The sequence below is a fragment of the Bufo gargarizans genome, chromosome 4 (assembly GCF_014858855.1).
Source record: "Bufo gargarizans isolate SCDJY-AF-19 chromosome 4, ASM1485885v1, whole genome shotgun sequence".
Lineage (NCBI taxonomy): Eukaryota > Metazoa > Chordata > Amphibia > Anura > Bufonidae > Bufo > Bufo gargarizans.
Genome location: NC_058083.1, coordinates 386,307,723 through 386,320,822, shown reverse-complemented (window position 1 = coordinate 386,320,822; position 13,100 = coordinate 386,307,723). Strand labels below are relative to the sequence as shown.

At 46.0% G+C, this 13,100-nt stretch overlaps 47 non-coding genes across 47 annotated transcripts; all 47 read left to right on the top strand.

The window, feature by feature from the left end:
* Positions 1 to 129: 129 nt before the first annotated feature.
* Positions 130 to 245, top strand: LOC122937411. The gene has a single exon (XR_006389801.1). It is a non-coding gene; the product is annotated as a U5 spliceosomal RNA (small nuclear RNA).
* Positions 246 to 415: 170 nt separating this feature from the next.
* Positions 416 to 531, top strand: LOC122937410. Its single transcript, XR_006389800.1, has one exon. It is a non-coding gene; the product is annotated as a U5 spliceosomal RNA (small nuclear RNA).
* Positions 532 to 702: 171 nt separating this feature from the next.
* On the top strand, positions 703 to 818 carry LOC122937409. The gene has a single exon (XR_006389799.1). It is a non-coding gene; the product is annotated as a U5 spliceosomal RNA (small nuclear RNA).
* A 171-nt stretch (positions 819 to 989) lies between these two features.
* LOC122937408 lies at positions 990 to 1,105 on the top strand. Its single transcript, XR_006389798.1, has one exon. It is a non-coding gene; the product is annotated as a U5 spliceosomal RNA (small nuclear RNA).
* A 171-nt stretch (positions 1,106 to 1,276) lies between these two features.
* On the top strand, positions 1,277 to 1,392 carry LOC122937407. Its single transcript, XR_006389797.1, has one exon. It is a non-coding gene; the product is annotated as a U5 spliceosomal RNA (small nuclear RNA).
* Positions 1,393 to 1,563: 171 nt separating this feature from the next.
* Positions 1,564 to 1,679, top strand: LOC122937405. The gene has a single exon (XR_006389795.1). It is a non-coding gene; the product is annotated as a U5 spliceosomal RNA (small nuclear RNA).
* A 171-nt stretch (positions 1,680 to 1,850) lies between these two features.
* On the top strand, positions 1,851 to 1,966 carry LOC122937404. The gene has a single exon (XR_006389794.1). It is a non-coding gene; the product is annotated as a U5 spliceosomal RNA (small nuclear RNA).
* A 171-nt stretch (positions 1,967 to 2,137) lies between these two features.
* On the top strand, positions 2,138 to 2,253 carry LOC122937403. Its single transcript, XR_006389793.1, has one exon. It is a non-coding gene; the product is annotated as a U5 spliceosomal RNA (small nuclear RNA).
* A 171-nt stretch (positions 2,254 to 2,424) lies between these two features.
* Positions 2,425 to 2,540, top strand: LOC122937401. The gene has a single exon (XR_006389792.1). It is a non-coding gene; the product is annotated as a U5 spliceosomal RNA (small nuclear RNA).
* A 171-nt stretch (positions 2,541 to 2,711) lies between these two features.
* On the top strand, positions 2,712 to 2,827 carry LOC122937400. Its single transcript, XR_006389791.1, has one exon. It is a non-coding gene; the product is annotated as a U5 spliceosomal RNA (small nuclear RNA).
* Positions 2,828 to 2,998: 171 nt separating this feature from the next.
* Positions 2,999 to 3,114, top strand: LOC122937399. Its single transcript, XR_006389790.1, has one exon. It is a non-coding gene; the product is annotated as a U5 spliceosomal RNA (small nuclear RNA).
* A 171-nt stretch (positions 3,115 to 3,285) lies between these two features.
* Positions 3,286 to 3,401, top strand: LOC122937398. Its single transcript, XR_006389789.1, has one exon. It is a non-coding gene; the product is annotated as a U5 spliceosomal RNA (small nuclear RNA).
* A 116-nt stretch (positions 3,402 to 3,517) lies between these two features.
* On the top strand, positions 3,518 to 3,633 carry LOC122936522. Its single transcript, XR_006389045.1, has one exon. It is a non-coding gene; the product is annotated as a U5 spliceosomal RNA (small nuclear RNA).
* A 171-nt stretch (positions 3,634 to 3,804) lies between these two features.
* LOC122937397 lies at positions 3,805 to 3,920 on the top strand. Its single transcript, XR_006389788.1, has one exon. It is a non-coding gene; the product is annotated as a U5 spliceosomal RNA (small nuclear RNA).
* Positions 3,921 to 4,091: 171 nt separating this feature from the next.
* LOC122936555 lies at positions 4,092 to 4,206 on the top strand. The gene has a single exon (XR_006389077.1). It is a non-coding gene; the product is annotated as a U5 spliceosomal RNA (small nuclear RNA).
* Positions 4,207 to 4,322: 116 nt separating this feature from the next.
* On the top strand, positions 4,323 to 4,436 carry LOC122936774. Its single transcript, XR_006389286.1, has one exon. It is a non-coding gene; the product is annotated as a U5 spliceosomal RNA (small nuclear RNA).
* Positions 4,437 to 4,607: 171 nt separating this feature from the next.
* LOC122937396 lies at positions 4,608 to 4,723 on the top strand. Its single transcript, XR_006389787.1, has one exon. It is a non-coding gene; the product is annotated as a U5 spliceosomal RNA (small nuclear RNA).
* Positions 4,724 to 4,894: 171 nt separating this feature from the next.
* LOC122937395 lies at positions 4,895 to 5,010 on the top strand. The gene has a single exon (XR_006389786.1). It is a non-coding gene; the product is annotated as a U5 spliceosomal RNA (small nuclear RNA).
* A 116-nt stretch (positions 5,011 to 5,126) lies between these two features.
* On the top strand, positions 5,127 to 5,242 carry LOC122937393. Its single transcript, XR_006389784.1, has one exon. It is a non-coding gene; the product is annotated as a U5 spliceosomal RNA (small nuclear RNA).
* Positions 5,243 to 5,413: 171 nt separating this feature from the next.
* Positions 5,414 to 5,529, top strand: LOC122937392. The gene has a single exon (XR_006389783.1). It is a non-coding gene; the product is annotated as a U5 spliceosomal RNA (small nuclear RNA).
* Positions 5,530 to 5,700: 171 nt separating this feature from the next.
* LOC122937391 lies at positions 5,701 to 5,816 on the top strand. Its single transcript, XR_006389782.1, has one exon. It is a non-coding gene; the product is annotated as a U5 spliceosomal RNA (small nuclear RNA).
* Positions 5,817 to 5,987: 171 nt separating this feature from the next.
* LOC122936604 lies at positions 5,988 to 6,102 on the top strand. Its single transcript, XR_006389124.1, has one exon. It is a non-coding gene; the product is annotated as a U5 spliceosomal RNA (small nuclear RNA).
* Positions 6,103 to 6,218: 116 nt separating this feature from the next.
* On the top strand, positions 6,219 to 6,334 carry LOC122937390. The gene has a single exon (XR_006389781.1). It is a non-coding gene; the product is annotated as a U5 spliceosomal RNA (small nuclear RNA).
* A 171-nt stretch (positions 6,335 to 6,505) lies between these two features.
* Positions 6,506 to 6,621, top strand: LOC122937389. Its single transcript, XR_006389780.1, has one exon. It is a non-coding gene; the product is annotated as a U5 spliceosomal RNA (small nuclear RNA).
* A 116-nt stretch (positions 6,622 to 6,737) lies between these two features.
* On the top strand, positions 6,738 to 6,853 carry LOC122937388. The gene has a single exon (XR_006389779.1). It is a non-coding gene; the product is annotated as a U5 spliceosomal RNA (small nuclear RNA).
* A 171-nt stretch (positions 6,854 to 7,024) lies between these two features.
* LOC122937387 lies at positions 7,025 to 7,140 on the top strand. The gene has a single exon (XR_006389778.1). It is a non-coding gene; the product is annotated as a U5 spliceosomal RNA (small nuclear RNA).
* A 171-nt stretch (positions 7,141 to 7,311) lies between these two features.
* LOC122937385 lies at positions 7,312 to 7,427 on the top strand. Its single transcript, XR_006389777.1, has one exon. It is a non-coding gene; the product is annotated as a U5 spliceosomal RNA (small nuclear RNA).
* Positions 7,428 to 7,598: 171 nt separating this feature from the next.
* On the top strand, positions 7,599 to 7,714 carry LOC122937384. The gene has a single exon (XR_006389776.1). It is a non-coding gene; the product is annotated as a U5 spliceosomal RNA (small nuclear RNA).
* A 170-nt stretch (positions 7,715 to 7,884) lies between these two features.
* LOC122937383 lies at positions 7,885 to 8,000 on the top strand. The gene has a single exon (XR_006389775.1). It is a non-coding gene; the product is annotated as a U5 spliceosomal RNA (small nuclear RNA).
* A 171-nt stretch (positions 8,001 to 8,171) lies between these two features.
* LOC122937381 lies at positions 8,172 to 8,287 on the top strand. The gene has a single exon (XR_006389774.1). It is a non-coding gene; the product is annotated as a U5 spliceosomal RNA (small nuclear RNA).
* A 171-nt stretch (positions 8,288 to 8,458) lies between these two features.
* Positions 8,459 to 8,574, top strand: LOC122937380. Its single transcript, XR_006389773.1, has one exon. It is a non-coding gene; the product is annotated as a U5 spliceosomal RNA (small nuclear RNA).
* Positions 8,575 to 8,745: 171 nt separating this feature from the next.
* Positions 8,746 to 8,861, top strand: LOC122937379. The gene has a single exon (XR_006389772.1). It is a non-coding gene; the product is annotated as a U5 spliceosomal RNA (small nuclear RNA).
* Positions 8,862 to 9,032: 171 nt separating this feature from the next.
* Positions 9,033 to 9,148, top strand: LOC122937378. The gene has a single exon (XR_006389771.1). It is a non-coding gene; the product is annotated as a U5 spliceosomal RNA (small nuclear RNA).
* Positions 9,149 to 9,319: 171 nt separating this feature from the next.
* LOC122937377 lies at positions 9,320 to 9,435 on the top strand. Its single transcript, XR_006389770.1, has one exon. It is a non-coding gene; the product is annotated as a U5 spliceosomal RNA (small nuclear RNA).
* Positions 9,436 to 9,551: 116 nt separating this feature from the next.
* Positions 9,552 to 9,667, top strand: LOC122937376. The gene has a single exon (XR_006389769.1). It is a non-coding gene; the product is annotated as a U5 spliceosomal RNA (small nuclear RNA).
* Positions 9,668 to 9,838: 171 nt separating this feature from the next.
* Positions 9,839 to 9,954, top strand: LOC122937375. Its single transcript, XR_006389768.1, has one exon. It is a non-coding gene; the product is annotated as a U5 spliceosomal RNA (small nuclear RNA).
* Positions 9,955 to 10,125: 171 nt separating this feature from the next.
* LOC122937374 lies at positions 10,126 to 10,241 on the top strand. The gene has a single exon (XR_006389767.1). It is a non-coding gene; the product is annotated as a U5 spliceosomal RNA (small nuclear RNA).
* A 171-nt stretch (positions 10,242 to 10,412) lies between these two features.
* Positions 10,413 to 10,528, top strand: LOC122937373. The gene has a single exon (XR_006389766.1). It is a non-coding gene; the product is annotated as a U5 spliceosomal RNA (small nuclear RNA).
* Positions 10,529 to 10,699: 171 nt separating this feature from the next.
* On the top strand, positions 10,700 to 10,815 carry LOC122937372. The gene has a single exon (XR_006389765.1). It is a non-coding gene; the product is annotated as a U5 spliceosomal RNA (small nuclear RNA).
* Positions 10,816 to 10,986: 171 nt separating this feature from the next.
* Positions 10,987 to 11,102, top strand: LOC122937369. The gene has a single exon (XR_006389764.1). It is a non-coding gene; the product is annotated as a U5 spliceosomal RNA (small nuclear RNA).
* Positions 11,103 to 11,273: 171 nt separating this feature from the next.
* Positions 11,274 to 11,389, top strand: LOC122937368. The gene has a single exon (XR_006389763.1). It is a non-coding gene; the product is annotated as a U5 spliceosomal RNA (small nuclear RNA).
* A 170-nt stretch (positions 11,390 to 11,559) lies between these two features.
* LOC122937367 lies at positions 11,560 to 11,675 on the top strand. Its single transcript, XR_006389762.1, has one exon. It is a non-coding gene; the product is annotated as a U5 spliceosomal RNA (small nuclear RNA).
* A 170-nt stretch (positions 11,676 to 11,845) lies between these two features.
* On the top strand, positions 11,846 to 11,961 carry LOC122937366. The gene has a single exon (XR_006389761.1). It is a non-coding gene; the product is annotated as a U5 spliceosomal RNA (small nuclear RNA).
* Positions 11,962 to 12,107: 146 nt separating this feature from the next.
* Positions 12,108 to 12,223, top strand: LOC122937365. The gene has a single exon (XR_006389760.1). It is a non-coding gene; the product is annotated as a U5 spliceosomal RNA (small nuclear RNA).
* A 171-nt stretch (positions 12,224 to 12,394) lies between these two features.
* On the top strand, positions 12,395 to 12,510 carry LOC122937364. The gene has a single exon (XR_006389759.1). It is a non-coding gene; the product is annotated as a U5 spliceosomal RNA (small nuclear RNA).
* Positions 12,511 to 12,681: 171 nt separating this feature from the next.
* LOC122937363 lies at positions 12,682 to 12,797 on the top strand. The gene has a single exon (XR_006389758.1). It is a non-coding gene; the product is annotated as a U5 spliceosomal RNA (small nuclear RNA).
* Positions 12,798 to 12,968: 171 nt separating this feature from the next.
* On the top strand, positions 12,969 to 13,084 carry LOC122937362. Its single transcript, XR_006389757.1, has one exon. It is a non-coding gene; the product is annotated as a U5 spliceosomal RNA (small nuclear RNA).
* The last annotated feature ends 16 nt before the right edge of the window (positions 13,085 to 13,100 follow it).

Here is a 13,100-nt window from a genome sequence, read left to right as displayed (position 1 = left end):
TTGCAGGCTTTTTAGTGGCCTCATTTGCATGTCTAGACCATGGACAGCCTACTCCTCCAGGTGGTCTCCTTGATCCAATTGAGGTCCGAGGAGATGGCACCAAGAACCCAGGAAGCCCTTGCCCGATGTATACTCTGGTTTCTCTTCAGAACGTATAAATCTTTCGCCTTTTACTAAAGATTTCCGTGGAGAGGAGCAAAACTGAGTTTTTTGGCAATTTTTGCATGCTCCAGCTTGCTGGGGCTTCCTTGTTCAGGTTGAAAAACAGAATGTTCTTCTCTAGCTCTTGCAGGATTTTTAGTGGCCTCATTTGCATGTCTAGACCATGGACAGCCTACTCCTCCAGGTGGTCTCCTTGATCCAATTGAGGTCCGAGGAGATGGCACCAAGAACCCAGGAAGCCCTTGCCCGATGTATACTCTGGTTTCTCTTCAGAACGTATAAATCTTTCGCCTTTTACTAAAGATTTCCGTGGAGAGGAGCAAAACTGAGTTTTTTGGCAATTTTTGCATGCTCCAGCTTGCTGGGGCTTCCTTGTTCAGGTTGAAAAACAGAATGTTCTTCTCTAGCTCTTGCAGGCTTTTTAGTGGCCTCATTTGCATGTCTAGACCATGGACAGCCTACTCCTCCCAGGTGGTCTCCTTGATCCAATTGAGGTCCGAGGAGATGGCACCAAGAACCCAGGAAGCCCTTGCCCGATGTATACTCTGGTTTCTCTTCAGAACGTATAAATCTTTCGCCTTTTACTAAAGATTTCCGTGGAGAGGAGCAAAACTGAGTTTTTTGGCAATTTTTGCATGCTCCAGCTTGCTGGGGCTTCCTTGTTCAGGTTGAAAAACAGAATGTTCTTCTCTAGCTCTTGCAGGATTTTTAGTGGCCTCATTTGCATGTCTAGACCATGGACAGCCTACTCCTCCCAGGTGGTCTCCTTGATCCAATTGAGGTCCGAGGAGATGGCACCAAGAACCCAGGAAGCCCTTGCCCGATGTATACTCTGGTTTCTCTTCAGAACGTATAAATCTTTCGCCTTTTACTAAAGATTTCCGTGGAGAGGAGCAAAACTGAGTTTTTTGGCAATTTTTGCATGCTCCAGCTTGCTGGGGCTTCCTTGTTCAGGTTGAAAAACAGAATGTTCTTCTCTAGCTCTTGCAGGCTTTTTAGTGGCCTCATTTGCATGTCTAGACCATGGACAGCCTACTCCTCCCAGGTGGTCTCCTTGATCCAATTGAGGTCCGAGGAGATGGCACCAAGAACCCAGGAAGCCCTTGCCCGATGTATACTCTGGTTTCTCTTCAGAACGTATAAATCTTTCGCCTTTTACTAAAGATTTCCGTGGAGAGGAGCAAAACTGAGTTTTTTGGCAATTTTTGCATGCTCCAGCTTGCTGGGGCTTCCTTGTTCAGGTTGAAAAACAGAATGTTCTTCTCTAGCTCTTGCAGGATTTTTAGTGGCCTCATTTGCATGTCTAGACCATGGACAGCCTACTCCTCCCAGGTGGTCTCCTTGATCCAATTGAGGTCCGAGGAGATGGCACCAAGAACCCAGGAAGCCCTTGCCCGATGTATACTCTGGTTTCTCTTCAGAACGTATAAATCTTTCGCCTTTTACTAAAGATTTCCGTGGAGAGGAGCAAAACTGAGTTTTTTGGCAATTTTTGCATGCTCCAGCTTGCTGGGGCTTCCTTGTTCAGGTTGAAAAACAGAATGTTCTTCTCTAGCTCTTGCAGGCTTTTTAGTGGCCTCATTTGCATGTCTAGAACATGGACAGCCTACTCCTCCCAGGTGGTCTCCTTGATCCAATTGAGGTCCGAGGAGATGGCACCAAGAACCCAGGAAGCCCTTGCCCGATGTATACTCTGGTTTCTCTTCAGAACGTATAAATCTTTCGCCTTTTACTAAAGATTTCCGTGGAGAGGAGCAAAACTGAGTTTTTTGGCAATTTTTGCATGCTCCAGCTTGCTGGGGCTTCCTTGTTCAGGTTGAAAAACAGAATGTTCTTCTCTAGCTCTTGCAGGATTTTTAGTGGCCTCATTTGCATGTCTAGAACATGGACAGCCTACTCCTCCCAGGTGGTCTCCTTGATCCAATTGAGGTCCGAGGAGATGGCACCAAGAACCCAGGAAGCCCTTGCCCGATGTATACTCTGGTTTCTCTTCAGAACGTATAAATCTTTCGCCTTTTACTAAAGATTTCCGTGGAGAGGAGCAAAACTGAGTTTTTTGGCAATTTTTGCATGCTCCAGCTTGCTGGGGCTTCCTTGTTCAGGTTGAAAAACAGAATGTTCTTCTCTAGCTCTTGCAGGCTTTTTAGTGGCCTCATTTGCATGTCTAGACCATGGACAGCCTACTCCTCCCAGGTGGTCTCCTTGATCCAATTGAGGTCCGAGGAGATGGCACCAAGAACCCAGGAAGCCCTTGCCCGATGTATACTCTGGTTTCTCTTCAGAACGTATAAATCTTTCGCCTTTTACTAAAGATTTCCGTGGAGAGGAGCAAAACTGAGTTTTTTGGCAATTTTTGCATGCTCCAGCTTGCTGGGGCTTCCTTGTTCAGGTTGAAAAACAGAATGTTCTTCTCTAGCTCTTGCAGGATTTTTAGTGGCCTCATTTGCATGTCTAGAACATGGACAGCCTACTCCTCCCAGGTGGTCTCCTTGATCCAATTGAGGTCCGAGGAGATGGCACCAAGAACCCAGGAAGCCCTTGCCCGATGTATACTCTGGTTTCTCTTCAGAACGTATAAATCTTTCGCCTTTTACTAAAGATTTCCGTGGAGAGGAGCAAAACTGAGTTTTTTGGCAATTTTTGCATGCTCCAGCTTGCTGGGGCTTCCTTGTTCAGGTTGAAAAACAGAATGTTCTTCTCTAGCTCTTGCAGGATTTTTAGTGGCCTCATTTGCATGTCTAGACCATGGACAGCCTACTCCTCCCAGGTGGTCTCCTTGATCCAATTGAGGTCCGAGGAGATGGCACCAAGAACCCAGGAAGCCCTTGCCCGATGTATACTCTGGTTTCTCTTCAGAACGTATAAATCTTTCGCCTTTTACTAAAGATTTCCGTGGAGAGGAGCAAAACTGAGTTTTTTGGCAATTTTTGCATGCTCCAGCTTGCTGGGGCTTCCTTGTTCAGGTTGAAAAACAGAATGTTCTTCTCTAGCTCTTGCAGGCTTTTTAGTGGCCTCATTTGCATGTCTAGACCATGGACAGCCTACTCCTCCCAGGTGGTCTCCTTGATCCAATTGAGGTCCGAGGAGATGGCACCAAGAACCCAGGAAGCCCTTGCCCGATGTATACTCTGGTTTCTCTTCAGAACGTATAAATCTTTCGCCTTTTACTAAAGATTTCCGTGGAGAGGAGCAAAACTGAGTTTTTTGGCAATTTTTGCATGCTCCAGCTTGCTGGGGCTTCCTTGTTAAGGTTGAAAAACAGAATGTTTGTCTCTGGCTCTTGCAGGATTTTTAGTGGCCTCATTTGCATGTCTAGAACATAGCACCAAGAACCCAGGAAGCCCTTGCCCGATGTATACTCTGGTTTCTCTTCAGAACGTAAAAATCTTTCGCCTTTTACTAAAGATTTCCGTGGAGAGGAGCAAAACTGAGTTTTTTGGCAATTTTTGCATGCTCCAGCTTGCTGGGGCTTCCTTGTTCAGGTTGAAAAACAGAATGTTCTTCTCTAGCTCTTGCAGGCTTTTTAGTGGCCTCATTTGCATGTCTAGAACATGGACAGCCTACTCCTCCCAGGTGGTTTCCTTGTGCCAATTGAGGTCCGAGGAGATGATACCAAGAACCCAGGAAGCCCTTGCCCGATGTATACTCTGGTTTCTCTTCAGAACGTATAAATCTTTCGCCTTTTACTAAAGATTTCCGTGGAGAGGAGCAAAACTGAGTTTTTTGGCAATTTTTGCATGCTCCAGCTTGCTGGGGCTTCCTTGTTCAGGTTGAAAAACAGAATGTTCTTCTCTAGCTCTTGCAGGCTTTTTAGTGGCCTCATTTGCATGTCTAGACCATGGACAGCCTACTCCTCCCAGGTGGTCTCCTTGATCCAATTGAGGTCCGAGGAGATGGCACCAAGAACCCAGGAAGCCCTTGCCCGATGTATACTCTGGTTTCTCTTCAGAACGTATAAATCTTTCGCCTTTTACTAAAGATTTCCGTGGAGAGGAGCAAAACTGAGTTTTTGGCAATTTTTGCATGCTCCAGCTTGCTGGGGCTTCCTTGTTAAGGTTGAAAAACAGAATGTTTGTCTCTGGCTCTTGCAGGATTTTTAGTGGCCTCATTTGCATGTCTAGAACATAGCACCAAGAACCCAGGAAGCCCTTGCCCGATGTATACTCTGGTTTCTCTTCAGAACGTAAAATCTTTCGCCTTTTACTAAAGATTTCCGTGGAGAGGAGCAAAACTGAGTTTTTGGCAATTTTTGCATGCTCCAGCTTGCTGGGGCTTCCTTGTTCAGGTTGAAAAACAGAATGTTCTTCTCTAGCTCTTGCAGGATTTTTAGTGGCCTCATTTGCATGTCTAGACCATGGACAGCCTACTCCTCCCAGGTGGTCTCCTTGATCCAATTGAGGTCCGAGGAGATGGCACCAAGAACCCAGGAAGCCCTTGCCCGATGTATACTCTGGTTTCTCTTCAGAACGTATAAATCTTTCGCCTTTTACTAAAGATTTCCGTGGAGAGGAGCAAAACTGAGTTTTTTGGCAATTTTTGCATGCTCCAGCTTGCTGGGGCTTCCTTGTTCAGGTTGAAAAACAGAATGTTCTTCTCTATCTCTTGCAGGCTTTTTAGTGGCCTCATTTGCATGTCTAGAACATGGACAGCCTACTCCTCCCAGGTGGTCTCCTTGATCCAATTGAGGTCCGAGGAGATGGCACCAAGAACCCAGGAAGCCCTTGCCCGATGTATACTCTGGTTTCTCTTCAGAACGTATAAATCTTTCGCCTTTTACTAAAGATTTCCGTGGAGAGGAGCAAAACTGAGTTTTTTGGCAATTTTTGCATGCTCCAGCTTGCTGGGGCTTCCTTGTTAAGGTTGAAAAACAGAATGTTTGTCTCTGGCTCTTGCAGGATTTTTAGTGGCCTCATTTGCATGTCTAGAACATAGCACCAAGAACCCAGGAAGCCCTTGCCCGATGTATACTCTGGTTTCTCTTCAGAACGTATAAATCTTTCGCCTTTTACTAAAGATTTCCGTGGAGAGGAGCAAAACTGAGTTTTTTGGCAATTTTTGCATGCTCCAGCTTGCTGGGGCTTCCTTGTTCAGGTTGAAAAACAGAATGTTCTTCTCTAGCTCTTGCAGGATTTTTAGTGGCCTCATTTGCATGTCTAGAACATGGACAGCCTACTCCTTCCAGGTGGTCTCCTTGTGCTAATTGAGGTCCGAGGAGATGGCACCAAGAACCCAGGAAGCCCTTGCCCGATGTATACTCTGGTTTCTCTTCAGAACGTATAAATCTTTCGCCTTTTACTAAAGATTTCCGTGGAGAGGAGCAAAACTGAGTTTTTTGGCAATTTTTGCATGCTCCAGCTTGCTGGGGCTTCCTTGTTCAGGTTGAAAAACAGAATGTTCTTCTCTAGCTCTTGCAGGATTTTTAGTGGCCTCATTTGCATGTCTAGACCATGGACAGCCTACTCCTCCCAGGTGGTCTCCTTGATCCAATTGAGGTCCGAGGAGATGGCACCAAGAACCCAGGAAGCCCTTGCCCGATGTATACTCTGGTTTCTCTTCAGAACGTATAAATCTTTCGCCTTTTACTAAAGATTTCCGTGGAGAGGAGCAAAACTGAGTTTTTTGGCAATTTTTGCATGCTCCAGCTTGCTGGGGCTTCCTTGTTCAGGTTGAAAAACAGAATGTTCTTCTCTAGCTCTTGCAGGATTTTTAGTGGCCTCATTTGCATGTCTAGACCATGGACAGCCTACTCCTCCCAGGTGGTCTCCTTGATCCAATTGAGGTCCGAGGAGATGGCACCAAGAACCCAGGAAGCCCTTGCCCGATGTATACTCTGGTTTCTCTTCAGAACGTATAAATCTTTCGCCTTTTACTAAAGATTTCCGTGGAGAGGAGCAAAACTGAGTTTTTGGCAATTTTTGCATGCTCCAGCTTGCTGGGACTTCCTTGTTAAGGTTGAAAAAAAGAATGGTTGTCTCTGGCTCTTGCAGGATTTTTAGTGGCCTCATTTGCATGTCTAGAACATAGCACCAAGAACCCAGGAAGCCCTTGCCCGATGTATACTCTGGTTTCTCTTCAGAACGTATAAATCTTTCGCCTTTTACTAAAGATTTCCGTGGAGAGGAGCAAAACTGAGTTTTTTGGCAATTTTTGCATGCTCCAGCTTGCTGGGGCTTCCTTGTTCAGGTTGAAAAACAGAATGTTCTTCTCTAGCTCTTGCAGGCTTTTTAGTGGCCTCATTTGCATGTCTAGAACATGGACAGCCTACTCCTCCCAGGTGGTTTCCTTGATCCAATTGAGGTCCGAGGAGATGGCACCAAGAACCCAGGAAGCCCTTGCCCGATGTATACTCTGGTTTCTCTTCAGAACGTATAAATCTTTCGCCTTTTACTAAAGATTTCCGTGGAGAGGAGCAAAACTGAGTTTTTTGGCAATTTTTGCATGCTCCAGCTTGCTGGGGCTTCCTTGTTAAGGTTGAAAAACAGAATGTTTGTCTCTGGCTCTTGCAGGATTTTTAGTGGCCTCATTTGCATGTCTAGAACATAGCACCAAGAACCCAGGAAGCCCTTGCCCGATGTATACTCTGGTTTCTCTTCAGAACGTATAAATCTTTCGCCTTTTACTAAAGATTTCCGTGGAGAGGAGCAAAACTGAGTTTTTTGGCAATTTTTGCATGCTCCAGCTTGCTGGGGCTTCCTTGTTCAGGTTGAAAAACAGAATGTTCTTCTCTAGCTCTTGCAGGATTTTTAGTGGCCTCATTTGCATGTCTAGACCATGGACAGCCTACTCCTCCCAGGTGGTCTCCTTGATCCAATTGAGGTCCGAGGAGATGGCACCAAGAACCCAGGAAGCCCTTGCCCGATGTATACTCTGGTTTCTCTTCAGAACGTATAAATCTTTCGCCTTTTACTAAAGATTTCCGTGGAGAGGAGCAAAACTGAGTTTTTTGGCAATTTTTGCATGCTCCAGCTTGCTGGGGCTTCCTTGTTCAGGTTGAAAAACAGAATGTTCTTCTCTAGCTCTTGCAGGCTTTTTAGTGGCCTCATTTGCATGTCTAGACCATGGACAGCCTACTCCTCCCAGGTGGTCTCCTTGATCCAATTGAGGTCCGAGGAGATGGCACCAAGAACCCAGGAAGCCCTTGCCCGATGTATACTCTGGTTTCTCTTCAGAACGTATAAATCTTTCGCCTTTTACTAAAGATTTCCGTGGAGAGGAGCAAAACTGAGTTTTTTGGCAATTTTTGCATGCTCCAGCTTGCTGGGGCTTCCTTGTTCAGGTTGAAAAACAGAATGTTCTTCTCTAGCTCTTGCAGGATTTTTAGTGGCCTCATTTGCATGTCTAGACCATGGACAGCCTACTCCTCCCAGGTGGTCTCCTTGATCCAATTGAGGTCCGAGGAGATGGCACCAAGAACCCAGGAAGCCCTTGCCCGATGTATACTCTGGTTTCTCTTCAGAACGTATAAATCTTTCGCCTTTTACTAAAGATTTCCGTGGAGAGGAGCAAAACTGAGTTTTTTGGCAATTTTTGCATGCTCCAGCTTGCTGGGGCTTCCTTGTTCAGGTTGAAAAACAGAATGTTCTTCTCTAGCTCTTGCAGGCTTTTTAGTGGCCTCATTTGCATGTCTAGAACATGGACAGCCTACTCCTCCAGGTGGTCTCCTTGATCCAATTGAGGTCCGAGGAGATGGCACCAAGAACCCAGGAAGCCCTTGCCCGATGTATACTCTGGTTTCTCTTCAGAACGTATAAATCTTTCGCCTTTTACTAAAGATTTCCGTGGAGAGGAGCAAAACTGAGTTTTTTGGCAATTTTTGCATGCTCCAGCTTGCTGGGGCTTCCTTGTTCAGGTTGAAAAACAGAATGTTCTTCTCTAGCTCTTGCAGGCTTTTTAGTGGCCTCATTTGCATGTCTAGACCATGGACAGCCTACTCCTCCCAGGTGGTCTCCTTGATCCAATTGAGGTCCGAGGAGATGGCACCAAGAACCCAGGAAGCCCTTGCCCGATGTATACTCTGGTTTCTCTTCAGAACGTATAAATCTTTCGCCTTTTACTAAAGATTTCCGTGGAGAGGAGCAAAACTGAGTTTTTTGGCAATTTTTGCATGCTCCAGCTTGCTGGGGCTTCCTTGTTCAGGTTGAAAAACAGAATGTTCTTCTCTAGCTCTTGCAGGATTTTTAGTGGCCTCATTTGCATGTCTAGACCATGGACAGCCTACTCCTCCCAGGTGGTCTCCTTGATCCAATTGAGGTCCGAGGAGATGGCACCAAGAACCCAGGAAGCCCTTGCCCGATGTATACTCTGGTTTCTCTTCAGAACGTATAAATCTTTCGCCTTTTACTAAAGATTTCCGTGGAGAGGAGCAAAACTGAGTTTTTTGGCAATTTTTGCATGCTCCAGCTTGCTGGGGCTTCCTTGTTCAGGTTGAAAAACAGAATGTTCTTCTCTAGCTCTTGCAGGCTTTTTAGTGGCCTCATTTGCATGTCTAGACCATGGACAGCCTACTCCTCCCAGGTGGTCTCCTTGATCCAATTGAGGTCCGAGGAGATGGCACCAAGAACCCAGGAAGCCCTTGCCCGATGTATACTCTGGTTTCTCTTCAGAACGTATAAATCTTTCGCCTTTTACTAAAGATTTCCGTGGAGAGGAGCAAAACTGAGTTTTTTGGCAATTTTTGCATGCTCCAGCTTGCTGGGGCTTCCTTGTTCAGGTTGAAAAACAGAATGTTCTTCTCTAGCTCTTGCAGGATTTTTAGTGGCCTCATTTGCATGTCTAGACCATGGACAGCCTACTCCTCCCAGGTGGTCTCCTTGATCCAATTGAGGTCCGAGGAGATGGCACCAAGAACCCAGGAAGCCCTTGCCCGATGTATACTCTGGTTTCTCTTCAGAACGTATAAATCTTTCGCCTTTTACTAAAGATTTCCGTGGAGAGGAGCAAAACTGAGTTTTTTGGCAATTTTTGCATGCTCCAGCTTGCTGGGGCTTCCTTGTTCAGGTTGAAAAACAGAATGTTCTTCTCTAGCTCTTGCAGGATTTTTAGTGGCCTCATTTGCATGTCTAGACCATGGACAGCCTACTCCTCCCAGGTGGTCTCCTTGATCCAATTGAGGTCCGAGGAGATGGCACCAAGAACCCAGGAAGCCCTTGCCCGATGTATACTCTGGTTTCTCTTCAGAACGTATAAATCTTTCGCCTTTTACTAAAGATTTCCGTGGAGAGGAGCAAAACTGAGTTTTTTGGCAATTTTTGCATGCTCCAGCTTGCTGGGGCTTCCTTGTTCAGGTTGAAAAACAGAATGTTTGTCTCTGGCTCTTGCAGGATTTTTAGTGGCCTCATTTGCATGTCTAGAACATAGCACCAAGAACCCAGGAAGCCCTTGCCCGATGTATACTCTGGTTTCTCTTCAGAACGTATAAATCTTTCGCCTTTTACTAAAGATTTCCGTGGAGAGGAGCAAAACTGAGTTTTTTGGCAATTTTTGCATGCTCCAGCTTGCTGGGGCTTCCTTGTTCAGGTTGAAAAACAGAATGTTCTTCTCTAGCTCTTGCAGGCTTTTTAGTGGCCTCATTTGCATGTCTAGAACATGGACAGCCTACTCCTCCCAGGTGGTTTCCTTGATCCAATTGAGGTCCGAGGAGATGGCACCAAGAACCCAGGAAGCCCTTGCCCGATGTATACTCTGGTTTCTCTTCAGAACGTATAAATCTTTCGCCTTTTACTAAAGATTTCCGTGGAGAGGAGCAAAACTGAGTTTTTTGGCAATTTTTGCATGCTCCAGCTTGCTGGGGCTTCCTTGTTAAGGTTGAAAAACAGAATGTTCTTCTCTAGCTCTTGCAGGCTTTTTAGTGGCCTCATTTGCATGTCTAGACCATGGACAGCCTACTCCTCCCAGGTGGTCTCCTTGATCCAATTGAGGTCCGAGGAGATGGCACCAAGAACCCAGGAAGCCCTTGCCCGATGTATACTCTGGTTTCTCTTCAGAACGTATAAATCTTTCGCCTTTTACTAAAGATTTCCGTGGAGAGGAGCAAAACTGAGTTTTTTGGCAATTTTTGCATGCTCCAGCTTGCTGGGGCTTCCTTGTTCAGGTTGAAAAACAGAATGTTCTTCTCTAGCTCTTGCAGGATTTTTAGTGGCCTCATTTGCATGTCTAGACCATGGACAGCCTACTCCTCCCAGGTGGTCTCCTTGATCCAATTGAGGTCCGAGGAGATGGCACCAAGAACCCAGGAAGCCCTTGCCCGATGTATACTCTGGTTTCTCTTCAGAACGTATAAATCTTTCGCCTTTTACTAAAGATTTCCGTGGAGAGGAGCAAAACTGAGTTTTTTGGCAATTTTTGCATGCTCCAGCTTGCTGGGGCTTCCTTGTTCAGGTTGAAAAACAGAATGTTCTTCTCTAGCTCTTGCAGGATTTTTAGTGGCCTCATTTGCATGTCTAGACCATGGACAGCCTACTCCTCCCAGGTGGTCTCCTTGATCCAATTGAGGTCCGAGGAGATGGCACCAAGAACCCAGGAAGCCCTTGCCCGATGTATACTCTGGTTTCTCTTCAGAACGTATAAATCTTTCGCCTTTTACTAAAGATTTCCGTGGAGAGGAGCAAAACTGAGTTTTTTGGCAATTTTTGCATGCTCCAGCTTGCTGGGGCTTCCTTGTTCAGGTTGAAAAACAGAATGTTCTTCTCTAGCTCTTGCAGGCTTTTTAGTGGCCTCATTTGCATGTCTAGACCATGGACAGCCTACTCCTCCCAGGTGGTCTCCTTGATCCAATTGAGGTCCGAGGAGATGGCACCAAGAACCCAGGAAGCCCTTGCCCGATGTATACTCTGGTTTCTCTTCAGAACGTATAAATCTTTCGCCTTTTACTAAAGATTTCCGTGGAGAGGAGCAAAACTGAGTTTTTTGGCAATTTTTGCATGCTCCAGCTTGCTGGGGCTTCCTTGTTCAGGTTGAAAAACAGAATGTTCTTCTCTAGCTCTTGCAGGATTTTTAGTGGCCTCATTTGCATGTCTAGACCATGGACAGCCTACTCCTCCCAGGTGGTCTCCTTGATCCAATTGAGGTCCGAGGAGATGGCACCAAGAACCCAGGAAGCCCTTGCCCGATGTATACTCTGGTTTCTCTTCAGAACGTATAAATCTTTCGCCTTTTACTAAAGATTTCCGTGGAGAGGAGCAAAACTGAGTTTTTTGGCAATTTTTGCATGCTCCAGCTTGCTGGGGCTTCCTTGTTCAGGTTGAAAAACAGAATGTTCTTCTCTAGCTCTTGCAGGCTTTTTAGTGGCCTCATTTGCATGTCTAGACCATGGACAGCCTACTCCTCCAGGTGGTCTCCTTGATCCAATTGAGGTCCGAGGAGATGGCACCAAGAACCCAGGAAGCCCTTGCCCGATGTATACTCTGGTTTCTCTTCAGAACGTATAAATCTTTCGCCTTTTACTAAAGATTTCCGTGGAGAGGAGCAAAACTGAGTTTTTTGGCAATTTTTGCATGCTCCAGCTTGCTGGGGCTTCCTTGTTCAGGTTGAAAAACAGAATGTTCTTCTCTAGCTCTTGCAGGCTTTTAGTGGCCTCATTTGCATGTCTAGAACATGGACAGCCTACTCCTCCCAGGTGGTCTCCTTGATCCAATTGAGGTCCGAGGAGATGGCACCAAGAACCCAGGAAGCCCTTGCCCGATGTATACTCTGGTTTCTCTTCAGAACGTATAAATCTTTCGCCTTTTACTAAAGATTTCCGTGGAGAGGAGCAAAACTGAGTTTTTTGGCAATTTTTGCATGCTCCAGCTTGCTGGGGCTTCCTTGTTCAGGTTGAAAAACAGAATGTTCTTCTCTAGCTCTTGCAGGATTTTTAGTGGCCTCATTTGCATGTCTAGACCATGGACAGCCTACTCCTTCCAGGTGGTCTCCTTGATCCAAGAACCCAGGAAGCCCTTGCCCGATGTATACTCTGGTTTCTCTTCAGAACGTATAAATCTTTCGCCTTTTACTAAAGATTTCCGTGGAGAGGAGCAAAACTGAGTTTTTTGGCAATTTTTGCATGCTCCAGCTTGCTGGGGCTTCCTTGTTCAGGTTGAAAAACAGAATGTTCTTCTCTAGCTCTTGCAGGCTTTTTAGTGGCCTCATTTGCATGTCTAGAACATGGACAGCCTACTCCTCCCAGGTGGTTTCCTTGTGCCAATTGAGGTCCGAGGAGATGGCACCAAGAACCCAGGAAGCCCTTGCCCGATGTATACTCTGGTTTCTCTTCAGAACGTATAAATCTTTCGCCTTTTACTAAAGATTTCCGTGGAGAGGAGCAAAACTGAGTTTTTTGGCAATTTTTGCATGCTCCAGCTTGCTGGGGCTTCCTTGTTCAGGTTGAAAAACAGAATGTTCTTCTCTAGCTCTTGCAGGATTTTTAGTGGCCTCATTTGCATGTCTAGACCATGGACAGCCTACTCCTCCCAGGTGGTCTCCTTGATCCAATTGAGGTCCGAGGAGATGGCACCAAGAACCCAGGAAGCCCTTGCCCGATGTATACTCTGGTTTCTCTTCAGAACGTATAAATCTTTCGCCTTTTACTAAAGATTTCCGTGGAGAGGAGCAAAACTGAGTTTTTTGGCAATTTTTGCATGCTCCAGCTTGCTGGGGCTTCCTTGTTCAGGTTGAAAAACAGAATGTTCTTCTCTAGCTCTTGCAGGATTTTTAGTGGCCTCATTTGCATGTCTAGACCATGGACAGCCTACTCCTCCCAGGTGGTCTCCTTGATCCAATTGAGGTCCGAGGAGATGGCACCAAGAACCCAGGAAGCCCTTGCCCGATGTATACTCTGGTTTCTCTTCAGAACGTATAAATCTTTCGCCTTTTACTAAAGATTTCCGTGGAGAGGAGCAAAACTGAGTTTTTTGGCAATTTTTGCATGCTCCAGCTTGCTGGGGCTTCCTTGTTCAGGTTGA